At 51.0% G+C, this 13,766-nt stretch overlaps 10 non-coding genes across 10 annotated transcripts; all 10 read right to left on the minus strand.

Annotated features, from left to right (window-relative positions):
• Window positions 1-7,704: 7,704 nt before the first annotated feature.
• On the minus strand, window positions 7,705-7,868 carry LOC149453851 (U1 spliceosomal RNA). The gene has a single exon (XR_016314559.1). It is a non-coding gene; the product is annotated as a U1 spliceosomal RNA (small nuclear RNA).
• Window positions 7,869-8,387: 519 nt separating this feature from the next.
• Window positions 8,388-8,551, minus strand: LOC149453852 (U1 spliceosomal RNA). Its single transcript, XR_016314488.1, has one exon. It is a non-coding gene; the product is annotated as a U1 spliceosomal RNA (small nuclear RNA).
• A 521-nt stretch (window positions 8,552-9,072) lies between these two features.
• Window positions 9,073-9,236, minus strand: LOC149453853 (U1 spliceosomal RNA). Its single transcript, XR_016314590.1, has one exon. It is a non-coding gene; the product is annotated as a U1 spliceosomal RNA (small nuclear RNA).
• A 436-nt stretch (window positions 9,237-9,672) lies between these two features.
• Window positions 9,673-9,836, minus strand: LOC149453854 (U1 spliceosomal RNA). Its single transcript, XR_016314569.1, has one exon. It is a non-coding gene; the product is annotated as a U1 spliceosomal RNA (small nuclear RNA).
• A 449-nt stretch (window positions 9,837-10,285) lies between these two features.
• Window positions 10,286-10,449, minus strand: LOC149453855 (U1 spliceosomal RNA). The gene has a single exon (XR_016314489.1). It is a non-coding gene; the product is annotated as a U1 spliceosomal RNA (small nuclear RNA).
• A 520-nt stretch (window positions 10,450-10,969) lies between these two features.
• Window positions 10,970-11,133, minus strand: LOC149453856 (U1 spliceosomal RNA). The gene has a single exon (XR_016314490.1). It is a non-coding gene; the product is annotated as a U1 spliceosomal RNA (small nuclear RNA).
• Window positions 11,134-11,582: 449 nt separating this feature from the next.
• Window positions 11,583-11,746, minus strand: LOC149453857 (U1 spliceosomal RNA). The gene has a single exon (XR_016314570.1). It is a non-coding gene; the product is annotated as a U1 spliceosomal RNA (small nuclear RNA).
• A 449-nt stretch (window positions 11,747-12,195) lies between these two features.
• Window positions 12,196-12,359, minus strand: LOC149453858 (U1 spliceosomal RNA). Its single transcript, XR_016314491.1, has one exon. It is a non-coding gene; the product is annotated as a U1 spliceosomal RNA (small nuclear RNA).
• Window positions 12,360-12,808: 449 nt separating this feature from the next.
• Window positions 12,809-12,972, minus strand: LOC149453859 (U1 spliceosomal RNA). Its single transcript, XR_016314571.1, has one exon. It is a non-coding gene; the product is annotated as a U1 spliceosomal RNA (small nuclear RNA).
• A 520-nt stretch (window positions 12,973-13,492) lies between these two features.
• On the minus strand, window positions 13,493-13,656 carry LOC149453860 (U1 spliceosomal RNA). The gene has a single exon (XR_016314492.1). It is a non-coding gene; the product is annotated as a U1 spliceosomal RNA (small nuclear RNA).
• Between the last annotated feature and the right edge of the window lie 110 nt (window positions 13,657-13,766).

Raw genomic sequence — 13,766 nt, forward strand, 5'->3', positions numbered from 1 at the left:
ACGGCACAGCACTTTCAGAACAGAGTGACGGCTTTGGGGACCACCTTAGGGTCCCCGGGAGGGAAGTAAAACAAAATGGGACAGAAACTTATAAAGCCAGAGAACAGTTCGTTTGCTTGTGAACTGGTGGAGGAGAGAGAGGGACCAGAGTATGTAAAAAAGTTAAAACAGTTAAACAAGCTGGGTGGAACATGTAAGAACGGTGGGAGGTTGCAGGCGGAGGACTGGAGAAAGCTGTGTAAAGAGAAGAAAGGGCTTCTACTGAAATATAACATGTTAAAGACAGCAGAAACTTGGTTTAATGTGGCCCGCACCCTACATCAGGAGGGGTGGGTGGAGCAAAAACTGGATCAGGACAGGGGAGTTGTATATGTATATTACAGGAAAGGAGATGCGCCCAGCAAGGCGCCGCCCCCCTATGATGATGGCCCGTCCTGGAGGTGCGAGGCATGTGGAAATACAGGAAGGCCCCACCCCGAGAGTCCAGATTTTTGCATACCGTGTAGTCAGAACCTCCGGATATGTAAGGGGTGTTCAGTTAAGAATCCGGGGTGGGAGGAGATTTGCAAGGGATGTGACCGGAAGCTGACTATGCAACATCCAATGCTTCCAACTCAGTCACCTCCATTTCCGCCTCCGGCCCCGCCCCTTCCGCTTCCGCCCTCTTCAAAGATGGCGGCGCCCAGTGAGGCCACCGGAAGCCATGTTGACTCTGGGCTTAGTACACCGATACACCATACACACCTTGTGCCCAGTGCTTACTGTCTCTGGCTCCCAACCACCTTCGGCCCTCCACACACCCCTGATGCCTGTAGTACCACCACCACCAAAACAAACAGAGGCTTCAGACCAAGTTGAACTGAAGACACCCACAGAATGGCAGGGCTGGAATTTTACAGATGTGGTAACCCCTACCTCTCTGCCAGACAGAAGAGGATGGGCTCAAGAAAAGACAGTGGCTGCGGCAGTCCGCCAGGGTACCCGAGAGGATGATGCTGTTTCCATTCGTTCCCAACAGAATGATCCGTTCTCAGAAGGCCATGGTCCAGAAAGCAAACCACTCGTTCAACTTCCCCCAACCACACAACCCCAACGTCAAAAATTATCTATGTATGAGTCTGGAATGGAAGCAGACTCAGCACCTCATCCCTTTTCTTCCACTTACCACAATCCTGTCTATCGCCCCCAAGGATCTGAAGGAGACCATCCCCGCCCGGTGCCCAACCTACCTGATGCTCCTATCATGTATGTGGCTTTCACTCCATCCCAAGCCTCCGCACTAGTCACAACTCTCCCGGACCCGGAGAAACACCCGATGCCTTTTTACCGGCGCATAGCCCAGATCCACAAGACCTATTCCACAGCCTGGAGGGATTTGGTCAGTCTGTGTGAGATCAAGGCTGGGGATGCATATTGGCCTATAATGGAAAAGGATCTCACCAGAGTAAAGCCAAATGAGGACACCACTTATGCCTCGGGAATTTCTTTCTGTGACCAGTTGCAGCAGTGGGCCAGAGAGAGACTGGCGGACCAGGCAACCACATTGCAGGACATTACCCAAGACAAGACTGAGTCGGTGGAAAAGTTCCATACCAGACTAACACAGGTGTTTACAGACCTGGGATTCAGTGTCCATAACAAGGTACATACTCAAATGCTGGCCTCTGCATTTGTATCAGGACTAAAGGAGTCTGTTCGCAAGGGTTTGATCACTGCCCGTCCAGAGTACCGTACCCTCCACCTGGATATACTGCTATTGGTGGCAAAAGGTCTAGAGACCGCCCAGGTGGCCCGGAAGCCGGCACCACTCATGTTGTCGGCTGGAGAGCAGGTCTCCAGAAGAAACCCACTTATCTGCTTCAACTGTGGAAAACCAGGACATTTCAGAAGGGAATGCAGAGCTCCCAGACGTTCACGACGACCCAATGACTACAACTCAGGGTGGGAAGAGTCTGCAATGCCACCACCTCCACCGCTTCCAGGACCCCCACGCACAGGTCCTACCCAAGAACATCTAAACCTTCTCCAATAGGACAGGGGCAAACCTGTGTCCACTCCCCTTATGACAGTTTCTTCTCACGGATATTGTGCTAGTGGGCCCCTAGCAAAGGTCACTGTCCCCATCGAGGGACATCCTACACAATTCTTAGTGGACACAGGTGCAGCCAGAAGCGTTTTGCGGAGAGAAGATTTACCCAATGAAACATACCTCTCAAACATTGATGTTTCCTGCGTTGGAGTAGACGGCTGCCCACAACGCAGTTGGCTTACAAAACCTCTACATATCGGCACCTTACCCAATCTTCTGTCTCGTTTTGTGGTGTCAAATACTTGCCCGTTGAATCTGCTGGGAGCTGATGTCTTGTCCAGGTTGCAAGCAACTATATCCTACCAACCAGATGGCACCATTCAGCTCTCCACCCCCTTGGGAGAGGAAGACACCTCGGCTCTATGTTCATTACCACTGATGATGTCTCTACAGGAAGTTTCAGGCCACCCCTTGCCAGACCATGTAGAACAGGCCTTACAGGAGCTGCCACTCACTCTTTGGTCCACCGGCCCTGAGGATATTGGCCATCTGAAAGTTGCTCCAGTGTTAGTCCAGCTTAAGCCTGGAGCACCATTGCCACGGAAGCCTCAATATCCTCTGAAGCAAGCCCAGATGGACGCCATCTCCAAACAAGTCAATATACTTCTGGAAAATGGGGCATTAATTCCCTGTGTGTCCCCATGCAATACACCCCTTTTCCCAGTGAAGAAAAGAACTCCAAAAGGTGAGCCCACCAAATATCGCATGGTTCAAGATCTGAGAGCAGTCAATGAGGCAACTATTTTGGAAACCCCCATTGTACCAAACCCCCACACCCTGCTTGCAGGGGTACCTCCCACAGCCCAAGTGTACACAGTTATTGACTTTGCAAATGCCTTCTTCAGTGTTCCGCTGGACCCCTCTCTTCGCCTTTACCCATGCTGGCCGACAGTATACCTGGAGAGGTATGCCCCAAGGGGCCCAAGATTCGCCAAGCCAGTTTACAAAGGCCATGACAACTATCCTCAGCACCTGGCTACAGTCACACCCGGAAGTCATAGTGCTCCAATATGTGGATGACTTGCTCCTATGTGCCACCAACCATTCTGAAGGAAAAATCGCCTCTCTGAGCCTCCTCCACCACTTGGCTGAACAGGGCTGCAAGGTTTCTAAGGACAAGTTACAGTGGTGCCAAACTTCTGTCATTTTCTTGGGACATTGCATTTCCCAAGCCACTCGTCACCTCACACCGGATAGAGTACGGGCTATCCAGAATGTCCCAATACCTCAGGGACCAAAAACCCTGCATGCTTTTCTAGGGTTGGTTTCCTATTGTTGTTCCTGGATCCCAGAAGCTTCCGTCTTGATGCAGTCCCTTTATGATGCCCTGAAATCTGAACCCTTTTCCCTGACAGAAGAAGCTGTACTTGATTTCCATCGCCTGAAAAAAGCCATCTCCACTGCACCTGCATTAGGTCTACCAGATTATGATGAGTCCTTCAAGCTTTTTGTGGCTGAGAGACAGGGTCATGCAACAGGAGTTCTGGCACAACGCCATGGGGGTCGCCTCCGGCCTCTGGGTTATTACTCCTGCAGGCTAGACCCGGTTGCACGAGGTGGTCCCTCCTGTCTGAGGGCTGTTTTTGCTGCTCATCTTCTTCTGGATAAAACGGCAGATTTGGTCTTAGGACATCCACTCACACTTCTGGCCCCCCATGACATTACCGCAATACTGAACCAAACCCAACCAAAACATCTATCTGCCGCCAGGCATCTGCGACTGCAAGGCTCCCTTCTTTTACCTGATCATGTCACCCTGGTCAGATGCACCCAGATAAACCCTGCAACTCTTCTCCCTCTTCCAGGGGGGGGTAGACGAAGCAGAAGAAGACACCAAAGACGTGGCACCAGAGGATGTGGTACATGACTGTTTGGAACTTATGCAGGCAGAAACTACACACCTACCAACAGTCCATGATACGCCCCTATCAAATCCTGACTTAATACTTTTTGTGGATGGATCCCGCTTTGCAGATAATGCTGGCACCTACCACACTGGATATGCTGTGACTACCGACACAATGGTACTGCAAGCTAGACCTCTTCCACCTTTTATGTCTGCACAAGAGGCTGAACTAAGGGCCCTCACCAAAGCCTGTGAATTAACAAAAGGAAAGACAGCTAACATTTACACGGACTCCAGATATGCACTGGGGGTTGCACTTGATTTTGGCCTAATCTGGAAAATGAGGGGCTTTCTCACGGCAGCTGGGACTCCTGTAAAGCATGGAAAGGCGATCAACCACCTTATGGAAGCACTTTTACTACCAGCCCAAGTGGCCATACTGAAGGTGAAGGCCCACGGTAAATTGACCACTATGGAAGCAAAAGGAAATCATCTGGCAGACATGGCTGCTAAGCAAGCTGCGGTCAGGGAGCAGGAAGAGGATGAAAAGATGTGCAGTGAGGTGATGCCTGTGCTAATTCATCAGCCCAAGGACAACCAACTCCAGGAAGCCCAGGATAATGCTTCAGAAGAAGAAAGGAAGGAATGGATGCAGAAAGGAGCAGTTGAGGACAAAGGATTGTGGGTGGTGGGGAAGAAGGTTTTGCTTCCCAGATCCTTATATCCGGCAACAGTGCAGTGGGCACATGGAGCGTCACACCTGTCCAAGATGCTAATGAACTCTTTGATCAGTAAATACTATGTGGCACCCGGAATTACGGCTTACACAGACAGATTCTGTAAGTCTTGTGTTGTATGTGCCAAGTGCAATCCTGGAAGACCTGAGAAACCTCCAAGCAAGCATCTGGCCAGGGCACTATATCCATTTCAGAGGATCCAGATAGATCATATCCAGATGCCAAAAAGTGGACGATTTGAATATGCCCTAGTGGTGGTGGATATGTTCTCAGGATGGCCAGAGGCATTCGCAGTAACCAACCAGACGGCAAGAACCACTGCCAAGAAGCTGCTCACGGAGATAGTCTGCAGATACGGAGTGCCCGAGGTGGTTGAAAGTGATCAGGGACCGGCTTTTACTGCCAATGTTACAAAAGAGATCTGGTCGGCTCTGGGGGTCACACTTGCGTTTCACACACCCTATCATCCCCAGAGTAGTGGGAAGGTAGAGCGCCTAAATGGGGTCCTGAAGTCAAGAATGTTAAAAATGGCCCAAGAGGTAGGCATGGGATGGCCGGACAGCTTGCCTATTGCTCTTTTCAGCGTTAGATACACACCAAGGGGGAGTCATGGGTTGTCTCCCTATGAGATTTTGTTTGGGTCCGCCCCTAGACTGGGTACCTACTATCCTCAGCAATACAGTTGCAGTTTGACTCATTGACAAAGTATGTGATATCTTTGACACGTGTGTTGACTAATATCCATGTGCAAGTATTCTCCTCCATTCCAGATCCTGAGGCGGACATAGGAACACACACTTTACAACCTGGAGACTGGGTCTTGGTCAAAAAGTTTCTGCGAAAACATACATTGGAACCCAGATATGACGGTCCTTTCCAGGTGCTCCTGTTGACTGCCACTTCAGTGAAGTTGGAGGGAAAGTCCACCTGGATACACGCCTCACATTGCAAGAAGGTTCCAGCTCCAGAGGACGAGGCCCTGTCCGTGTCACCCACACCACAATGATTGTGTTGCATATCCTTTTTTGGTGGAAATGGGAGGGGGCCAACAGGTGGCCATCACTCACAAGGGTGACTCCACCCAGTTTTGGTATAACTCATCCAACACACAAGTAGCAACATTTTTCTTCAATCATAGCCTGTGCAAGAACACACCTGTCCCCATTGCCTCCACAATATATATATATATGTGTTACAGATAATTATTGGGGAGCAGATTGTGGCTACTGGGGATCAGTGGGATGGAACACGAGACCGGTTTGGGGGTATAAGCCACAAAGTGCAGTAGAGCGGAAAGACCGGTATGGAAAATCTCTAATTTCCCGAATGACACTCACTTACCACCCCTAAGGTAGATAGGTGATCCACAAAAATGAACAAGCAATTCACTGTAGCCATCCCCCTTACTCTGACCATAGAGAATCCGGGAGATCAGGGAACTTACCTTCTAGGGGTGTTATACCCCAGAGGTGGCACAATCCACCATTGTGAGTTCCAACTGAAAGATATATACCTTTCAAAAGAGTGGTTGGCCCCCCTTAATCATTCTCTCCCTTCTCCCAATCCCCACGCCTCCATGCCATAATGCCATTGCACATCTTCTCAGATCCATTACTTAAGGTGCCGCCCAACCCCCCCCATGCAACCAAGCACAAACGAAGTGCCCCACAAGGGAGTTTTGACCCCCATGTCTATATAGATGCGATAGGAGTCCCAAGGGGGGTACCCGATGAATTCAAGGCCAGAGACCAGGTGGCCGCGGGATTTGAATCCCTATTCCTCTTCATCACTGAGAACAAGAATGTAGATTGGATAAACTACATCTACTATAATCAACAACGGTTTGTAAACTACACACGAGATGCCTTAAAGGGGATAGCAGAGCAGTTGGAGGCTACTTCTAACATGGTCTTTCAAAATCGTATGACACTCGATATGTTATTAGCTGAAAAAGGGGGGGGCCTGTAAAATGATACCAAAGACCATGACCTGCTGTACGTATATCCCAGATAACACAGGCCCAAATGGGAAGGTGACACTGGCCATCAAGAGGTTGGAGGACCTGTCAAATGAGCTTAAGGAAAACTCAGGTATTACACATCCCTGGGATCAGTGGTTTGGATGGCTGAGTGGCTGGCAGAAAGCCCTCACCCACGCAGGGATGGTTATCCTGGGTATTATCATTCTAATGGCAATAGTCGCCTGCTGTGTGATCCCTTGCATTAAGAGGCTAATAGGGAAAGCTGTGAACGAGATCTCCCCTACATTCCTGAACTATAACAATGTTGAACTCCCCCGTGAAGAAAGGGAATCCTATACTCCCTTACAGACTATGGCCCCTGATCATCATATTTCAGGCTTATAAAAAAAAAGGGGGAATGCTACAAATTTCCCCCCCCCTAACAGACAACTATAAGCAGGGAAAGACAGTGCCTGACTGTGGCCTTCTCAGGACGTATCGAGACTCTAGGGATGGATTAGCCACTCAGGGGCTCTATATGCGTCTTAAAAGAGTTCCAGAGGGAGGGCCACCAGGCAGTTAGGACATCAGAGGACATAGGGACAGTCAGGAATAAAATAGCCATTTTAAGGGGGGATTGTAGTGGATTGTGATAGACAGTCCACGTTTTATTAGATGATCAGTAAAATGACAATTTTATAGCCTTGCTACTGACTGTTTCTTGCCCTTTAAATTCCTTACTCTCTTAAGTAAACAATCAGATATAGGTTGACAGAACAATGATGATAATTAAGATGGCGCCTTCATCCGGAGTCTCGCCCTTGGTGACTCATTAGGAGAAAAGTATCTTTTAATGTAAACAACCCCCATAAAAGGGAATGAGTCTCTTTGGGGACAATGATTGGAAGATATCAACACGGATGGACGAACACGCAGAAACCCAGTGGACTTTTCACCCAATCAATGTATATGCTTTGCCTGCATCATATGCCCTATAAATGATACTGTTAGTTCCTCAATAAAACAGAATTTTAGGAAGTTGGCAAACTGCGAAGTGTCAGTGTCTTACTTCCAGGGGAGAGCACGAACGCAGTCCCCCACTACCACAAATTATGCAGTCGAGTTTCCCGCATTTGGGGAAATCGCAGGGGTCAGCACAGCCGGAGTGCAATGGTTGAGCCTCGCCCTGGGAGAACCACCTTCGTGATCATGGTATCTCCCCTGCCAGGTAAGTATGAGTTGGAAGGGACCGGCTAGTGCTCCCCGGTTGGGGCCACGCTTTGTCCACGTTATGGGAGCTTTCTGGGTATCTGTCAGAGCTAGGCCACAGAGCAATGCACATCTGTGTAAAGAGTGGAGCAGGAGTGTTGTAGTTTTTTTTTTTTTCTTCTCTTCTTCTCCCCCCCAATGTCTGGAGAGACGCAAAGGAGTTGCGAAATAGTCCCAGTGTAAACTGCGTCAGCGCATGTATTTGCATAGGAGGCGGCCCTTAAGCATCCAGCAGCAGCGCAAGCTTCCTGCCACGAAAGGAAGCATAGGAACATGGCGCAGCGGGAGGGGGCTGTTCCTACAGAGTTGGCGATTGTCCTGTAGCAGAAATGGGGAGTGAAGTCATGCACGGAAGAAGCCATTTGGCAAGGGATGCAATGCAGGTGCAAAGAGGCTAGAGAGAAGGGAGCAGGAGCTGAAAGAGCAGCCCACCCGGTGTGTCGTCAGACAAAGCTTTTAGCTGAACTATCATTGACCAGAAAGAATCAGGGGAGAGCGCGAACGCAGTCCCCCACTACCACAAATTATGCAGTCGAGTTTCCCGCATTTGGGGAAATCGCAGGGGTCAGCACAGCCGGAGTGCAATGGTTGAGCCTCGCCCTGGGAGAACCACCTTCGTGATCATGGTATCTCCCCTGCCAGGTAAGTATGAGTTGGAAGGGACCGGCTAGTGCTCCCCGGTTGGGGCCACGCTTTGTCCACGTTATGGGAGCTTTCTGGGTATCTGTCAGAGCTAGGCCACAGAGCAATGCACATCTGTGTAAAGAGTGGAGCAGGAGTGTTGTAGTTTTTTTTTTTTTTTCTTCTCTTCTTCTCCCCCCCAATGTCTGGAGAGACGCAAAGGAGTTGCGAAATAGTCCCAGTGTAAACTGCGTCAGCGCATGTATTTGCATAGGAGGCGGCCCTTAAGCATCCAGCAGCAGCGCAAGCTTCCTGCCACGAAAGGAAGCATAGGAACATGGCGCAGCGGGAGGGGGCTGTTCCTACAGAGTTGGCGATTGTCCTGTAGCAGAAATGGGGAGTGAAGTCATGCACGGAAGAAGCCATTTGGCAAGGGATGCAATGCAGGTGCAAAGAGGCTAGAGAGAAGGGAGCAGGAGCTGAAAGAGCAGCCCACCCGGTGTGTCGTCAGACAAAGCTTTTAGCTGAACTATCATTGACCAGAAAGAATCAGGGGAGAGCGCGAACGCAGTCCCCCACTACCACAAATTATGCAGTTGAGTTTCCCGCATTTGGGGAAATCGCAGGGGTCAGCACAGCCGGAGTGCAATGGTTGAGCCTCGCCCTGGGAGAACCACCTTCGTGATCATGGTATCTCCCCTGCCAGGTAAGTATGAGTTGGAAGGGACCGGCTAGTGCTCCCCGGTTGGGGCCACGCTTTGTCCACGTTATGGGAGCTTTCTGGGTATCTGACAGAGCAATGCACATCTGTGTAAAGAGTGGAGCAGGAGTGTTGTAGTTTTTTTTTTTTTTCTTCTCTTCTTCTCCCCCCCAATGTCTGGAGAGACGCAAAGGAGTTGCGAAATAGTCCCAGTGTAAACTGCGTCAGCGCATGTATTTGGCGCAGCGGGAGGGGGCTGTTCCTACAGAGTTGGCGATTGTCCTGTAGCAGAAATGGGGAGTGAAGTCATGCACGGAAGAAGCCATTTGGCAAGGGATGCAATGCAGGTGCAAAGAGGCTAGAGAGAAGGGAGCAGGAGCTGAAAGAGCAGCCCACCCGGTGTGTCGTCAGACAAAGCTTTTAGCTGAACTATCATTGACCAGAAAGAATCAGGGGAGAGCGCGAACGCAGTGCCCCACTACCACAAATTATGCAGTCGAGTTTCCCGCATTTGGGGAAATCGCAGGGGTCAGCACAGCCGGAGTGCAATGGTTGAGCCTCGCCCTGGGAGAACCACCTTCGTGATCATGGTATCTCCCCTGCCAGGTAAGTATGAGTTGGAAGGGACCGGCTAGTGCTCCCCGGTTGGGGCCGCGCTTTGTCCACGTTATGGGAGCTTTCTGGGTATCTGTCAGAGCTAGGCCACAGAGCAATGCACATCTGTGTAAAGAGTGGAGCAGGAGTGTTGTAGTTTTTTTTTTTTTTCTTCTCTTCTTCTCCCCCCCAATGTCTGGAGAGACGCAAAGGAGTTGCGAAATAGTCCCAGTGTAAACTGCGTCAGCGCATGTATTTGGCGCAGCGGGAGGGGGCTGTTCCTACAGAGTTGGCGATTGTCCTGTAGCAGAAATGGGGAGTGAAGTCATGCACGGAAGAAGCCATTTGGCAAGGGATGCAATGCAGGTGCAAAGAGGCTAGAGAGAAGGGAGCAGGAGCTGAAAGAGCAGCCCACCCGGTGTGTCGTCAGACAAAGCTTTTAGCTGAACTATCATTGACCAGAAAGAATCAGGGGAGAGCGCGAACGCAGTCCCCCACTACCACAAATTATGCAGTCGAGTTTCCCGCATTTGGGGAAATCGCAGGGGTCAGCACAGCCGGAGTGCAATGGTTGAGCCTCGCCCTGGGAGAACCACCTTCGTGATCATGGTATCTCCCCTGCCAGGTAAGTATGAGTTGGAAGGGACCGGCTAGTGCTCCCCGGTTGGGGCCGCGCTTTGTCCACGTTATGGGAGCTTTCTGGGTATCTGTCAGAGCTAGGCCACAGAGCAATGCACATCTGTGTAAAGAGTGGAGCAGGAGTGTTGTAGTTTTTTTTTTTTTTCTTCTCTTCTTCTCCCCCCCAATGTCTGGAGAGACGCAAAGGAGTTGCGAAATAGTCCCAGTGTAAACTGCGTCAGCGCATGTATTTGCATAGGAGGCGGCCCTTAAGCATCCAGCAGCAGCGCAAGCTTCCTGCCACGAAAGGAAGCATAGGAATATGGCGCAGCGGGAGGGGGCTGTTCCTACAGAGTTGGCGATTGTCCTGTAGCAGAAATGGGGAGTGAAGTCATGCACGGAAGAAGCCATTTGGCAAGGGATGCAATGCAGGTGCAAAGAGGCTAGAGAGAAGGGAGCAGGAGCTGAAAGAGCAGCCCACCCGGTGTGTCGTCAGACAAAGCTTTTAGCTGAACTATCATTGACCAGAAAGAATCAGGGGAGAGCGCGAACGCAGTCCCCCACTACCACAAATTATGCAGTCGAGTTTCCCGCATTTGGGGAAATCGCAGGGGTCAGCACAGCCGGAGTGCAATGGTTGAGCCTCGCCCTGGGAGAACCACCTTCGTGATCATGGTATCTCCCCTGCCAGGTAAGTATGAGTTGGAAGGGACCGGCTAGTGCTCCCCGGTTGGGGCCACGCTTTGTCCACGTTATGGGAGCTTTCTGGGTATCTGTCAGAGCTAGGCCACAGAGCAATGCACATCTGTGTAAAGAGTGGAGCAGGAGTGTTGTAGTTTTTTTTTTTTTTCTTCTCTTCTTCTCCCCCCCAATGTCTGGAGAGACGCAAAGGAGTTGCGAAATAGTCCCAGTGTAAACTGCGTCAGCGCATGTATTTGGCGCAGCGGGAGGGGGCTGTTCCTACAGAGTTGGCGATTGTCCTGTAGCAGAAATGGGGAGTGAAGTCATGCACGGAAGAAGCCATTTGGCAAGGGATGCAATGCAGGTGCAAAGAGGCTAGAGAGAAGGGAGCAGGAGCTGAAAGAGCAGCCCACCCGGTGTGTCGTCAGACAAAGCTTTTAGCTGAACTATCATTGACCAGAAAGAATCAGGGGAGAGCGCGAACGCAGTGCCCCACTACCACAAATTATGCAGTCGAGTTTCCCGCATTTGGGGAAATCGCAGGGGTCAGCACAGCCGGAGTGCAATGGTTGAGCCTCGCCCTGGGAGAACCACCTTCGTGATCATGGTATCTCCCCTGCCAGGTAAGTATGAGTTGGAAGGGACCGGCTAGTGCTCCCCGGTTGGGGCCGCGCTTTGTCCACGTTATGGGAGCTTTCTGGGTATCTGTCAGAGCTAGGCCACAGAGCAATGCACATCTGTGTAAAGAGTGGAGCAGGAGTGTTGTAGTTTTTTTTTTTTTTCTTCTCTTCTTCTCCCCCCCAATGTCTGGAGAGACGCAAAGGAGTTGCGAAATAGTCCCAGTGTAAACTGCGTCAGCGCATGTATTTGGCGCAGCGGGAGGGGGCTGTTCCTACAGAGTTGGCGATTGTCCTGTAGCAGAAATGGGGAGTGAAGTCATGCACGGAAGAAGCCATTTGGCAAGGGATGCAATGCAGGTGCAAAGAGGCTAGAGAGAAGGGAGCAGGAGCTGAAAGAGCAGCCCACCCGGTGTGTCGTCAGACAAAGCTTTTAGCTGAACTATCATTGACCAGAAAGAATCAGGGGAGAGCGCGAACGCAGTCCCCCACTACCACAAATTATGCAGTCGAGTTTCCCGCATTTGGGGAAATCGCAGGGGTCAGCACAGCCGGAGTGCAATGGTTGAGCCTCGCCCTGGGAGAACCACCTTCGTGATCATGGTATCTCCCCTGCCAGGTAAGTATGAGTTGGAAGGGACCGGCTAGTGCTCCCCGGTTGGGGCCGCGCTTTGTCCACGTTATGGGAGCTTTCTGGGTATCTGTCAGAGCTAGGCCACAGAGCAATGCACATCTGTGTAAAGAGTGGAGCAGGAGTGTTGTAGTTTTTTTTTTTTTTCTTCTCTTCTTCTCCCCCCCAATGTCTGGAGAGACGCAAAGGAGTTGCGAAATAGTCCCAGTGTAAACTGCGTCAGCGCATGTATTTGGCGCAGCGGGAGGGGGCTGTTCCTACAGAGTTGGCGATTGTCCTGTAGCAGAAATGGGGAGTGAAGTCATGCACGGAAGAAGCCATTTGGCAAGGGATGCAATGCAGGTGCAAAGAGGCTAGAGAGAAGGGAGCAGGAGCTGAAAGAGCAGCCCACCCGGTGTGTCGTCAGACAAAGCTTTTAGCTGAACTATCATTGACCAGAAAGAATCAGGGGAGAGCGCGAACGCAGTGCCCCACTACCACAAATTATGCAGTCGAGTTTCCCGCATTTGGGGAAATCGCAGGGGTCAGCACAGCCGGAGTGCAATGGTTGAGCCTCGCCCTGGGAGAACCACCTTCGTGATCATGGTATCTCCCCTGCCAGGTAAGTATGAGTTGGAAGGGACCGGCTAGTGCTCCCCGGTTGGGGCCGCGCTTTGTCCACGTTATGGGAGCTTTCTGGGTATCTGTCAGAGCTAGGCCACAGAGCAATGCACATCTGTGTAAAGAGTGGAGCAGGAGTGTTGTAGTTTTTTTTTTTTTTCTTCTCTTCTTCTCCCCCCCAATGTCTGGAGAGACGCAAAGGAGTTGCGAAATAGTCCCAGTGTAAACTGCGTCAGCGCATGTATTTGCATAGGAGGCGGCCCTTAAGCATCCAGCAGCAGCGCAAGCTTCCTGCCACGAAAGGAAGCATAGGAATATGGCGCAGCGGGAGGGGGCTGTTCCTACAGAGTTGGCGATTGTCCTGTAGCAGAAATGGGGAGTGAAGTCATGCACGGAAGAAGCCATTTGGCAAGGGATGCAATGCAGGTGCAAAGAGGCTAGAGAGAAGGGAGCAGGAGCTGAAAGAGCAGCCCACCCGGTGTGTCGTCAGACAAAGCTTTTAGCTGAACTATCATTGACCAGAAAGAATCAGGGGAGAGCGCGAACGCAGTCCCCCACTACCACAAATTATGCAGTCGAGTTTCCCGCATTTGGGGAAATCGCAGGGGTCAGCACAGCCGGAGTGCAATGGTTGAGCCTCGCCCTGGGAGAACCACCTTCGTGATCATGGTATCTCCCCTGCCAGGTAAGTATGAGTTGGAAGGGACCGGCTAGTGCTCCCCGGTTGGGGCCACGCTTTGTCCACGTTATGGGAGCTTTCTGGGTATCTGTCAGAGCTAGGCCACAGAGCAATGCACATCTGT

The sequence above is a fragment of the Staurois parvus genome, unplaced genomic scaffold (genome assembly GCF_062004578.1).
Source record: "Staurois parvus isolate SC_StPar_1 unplaced genomic scaffold, SC_StPar_1.0 ptg000445l, whole genome shotgun sequence".
NCBI classification, from domain to species: domain Eukaryota; kingdom Metazoa; phylum Chordata; class Amphibia; order Anura; family Ranidae; genus Staurois; species Staurois parvus.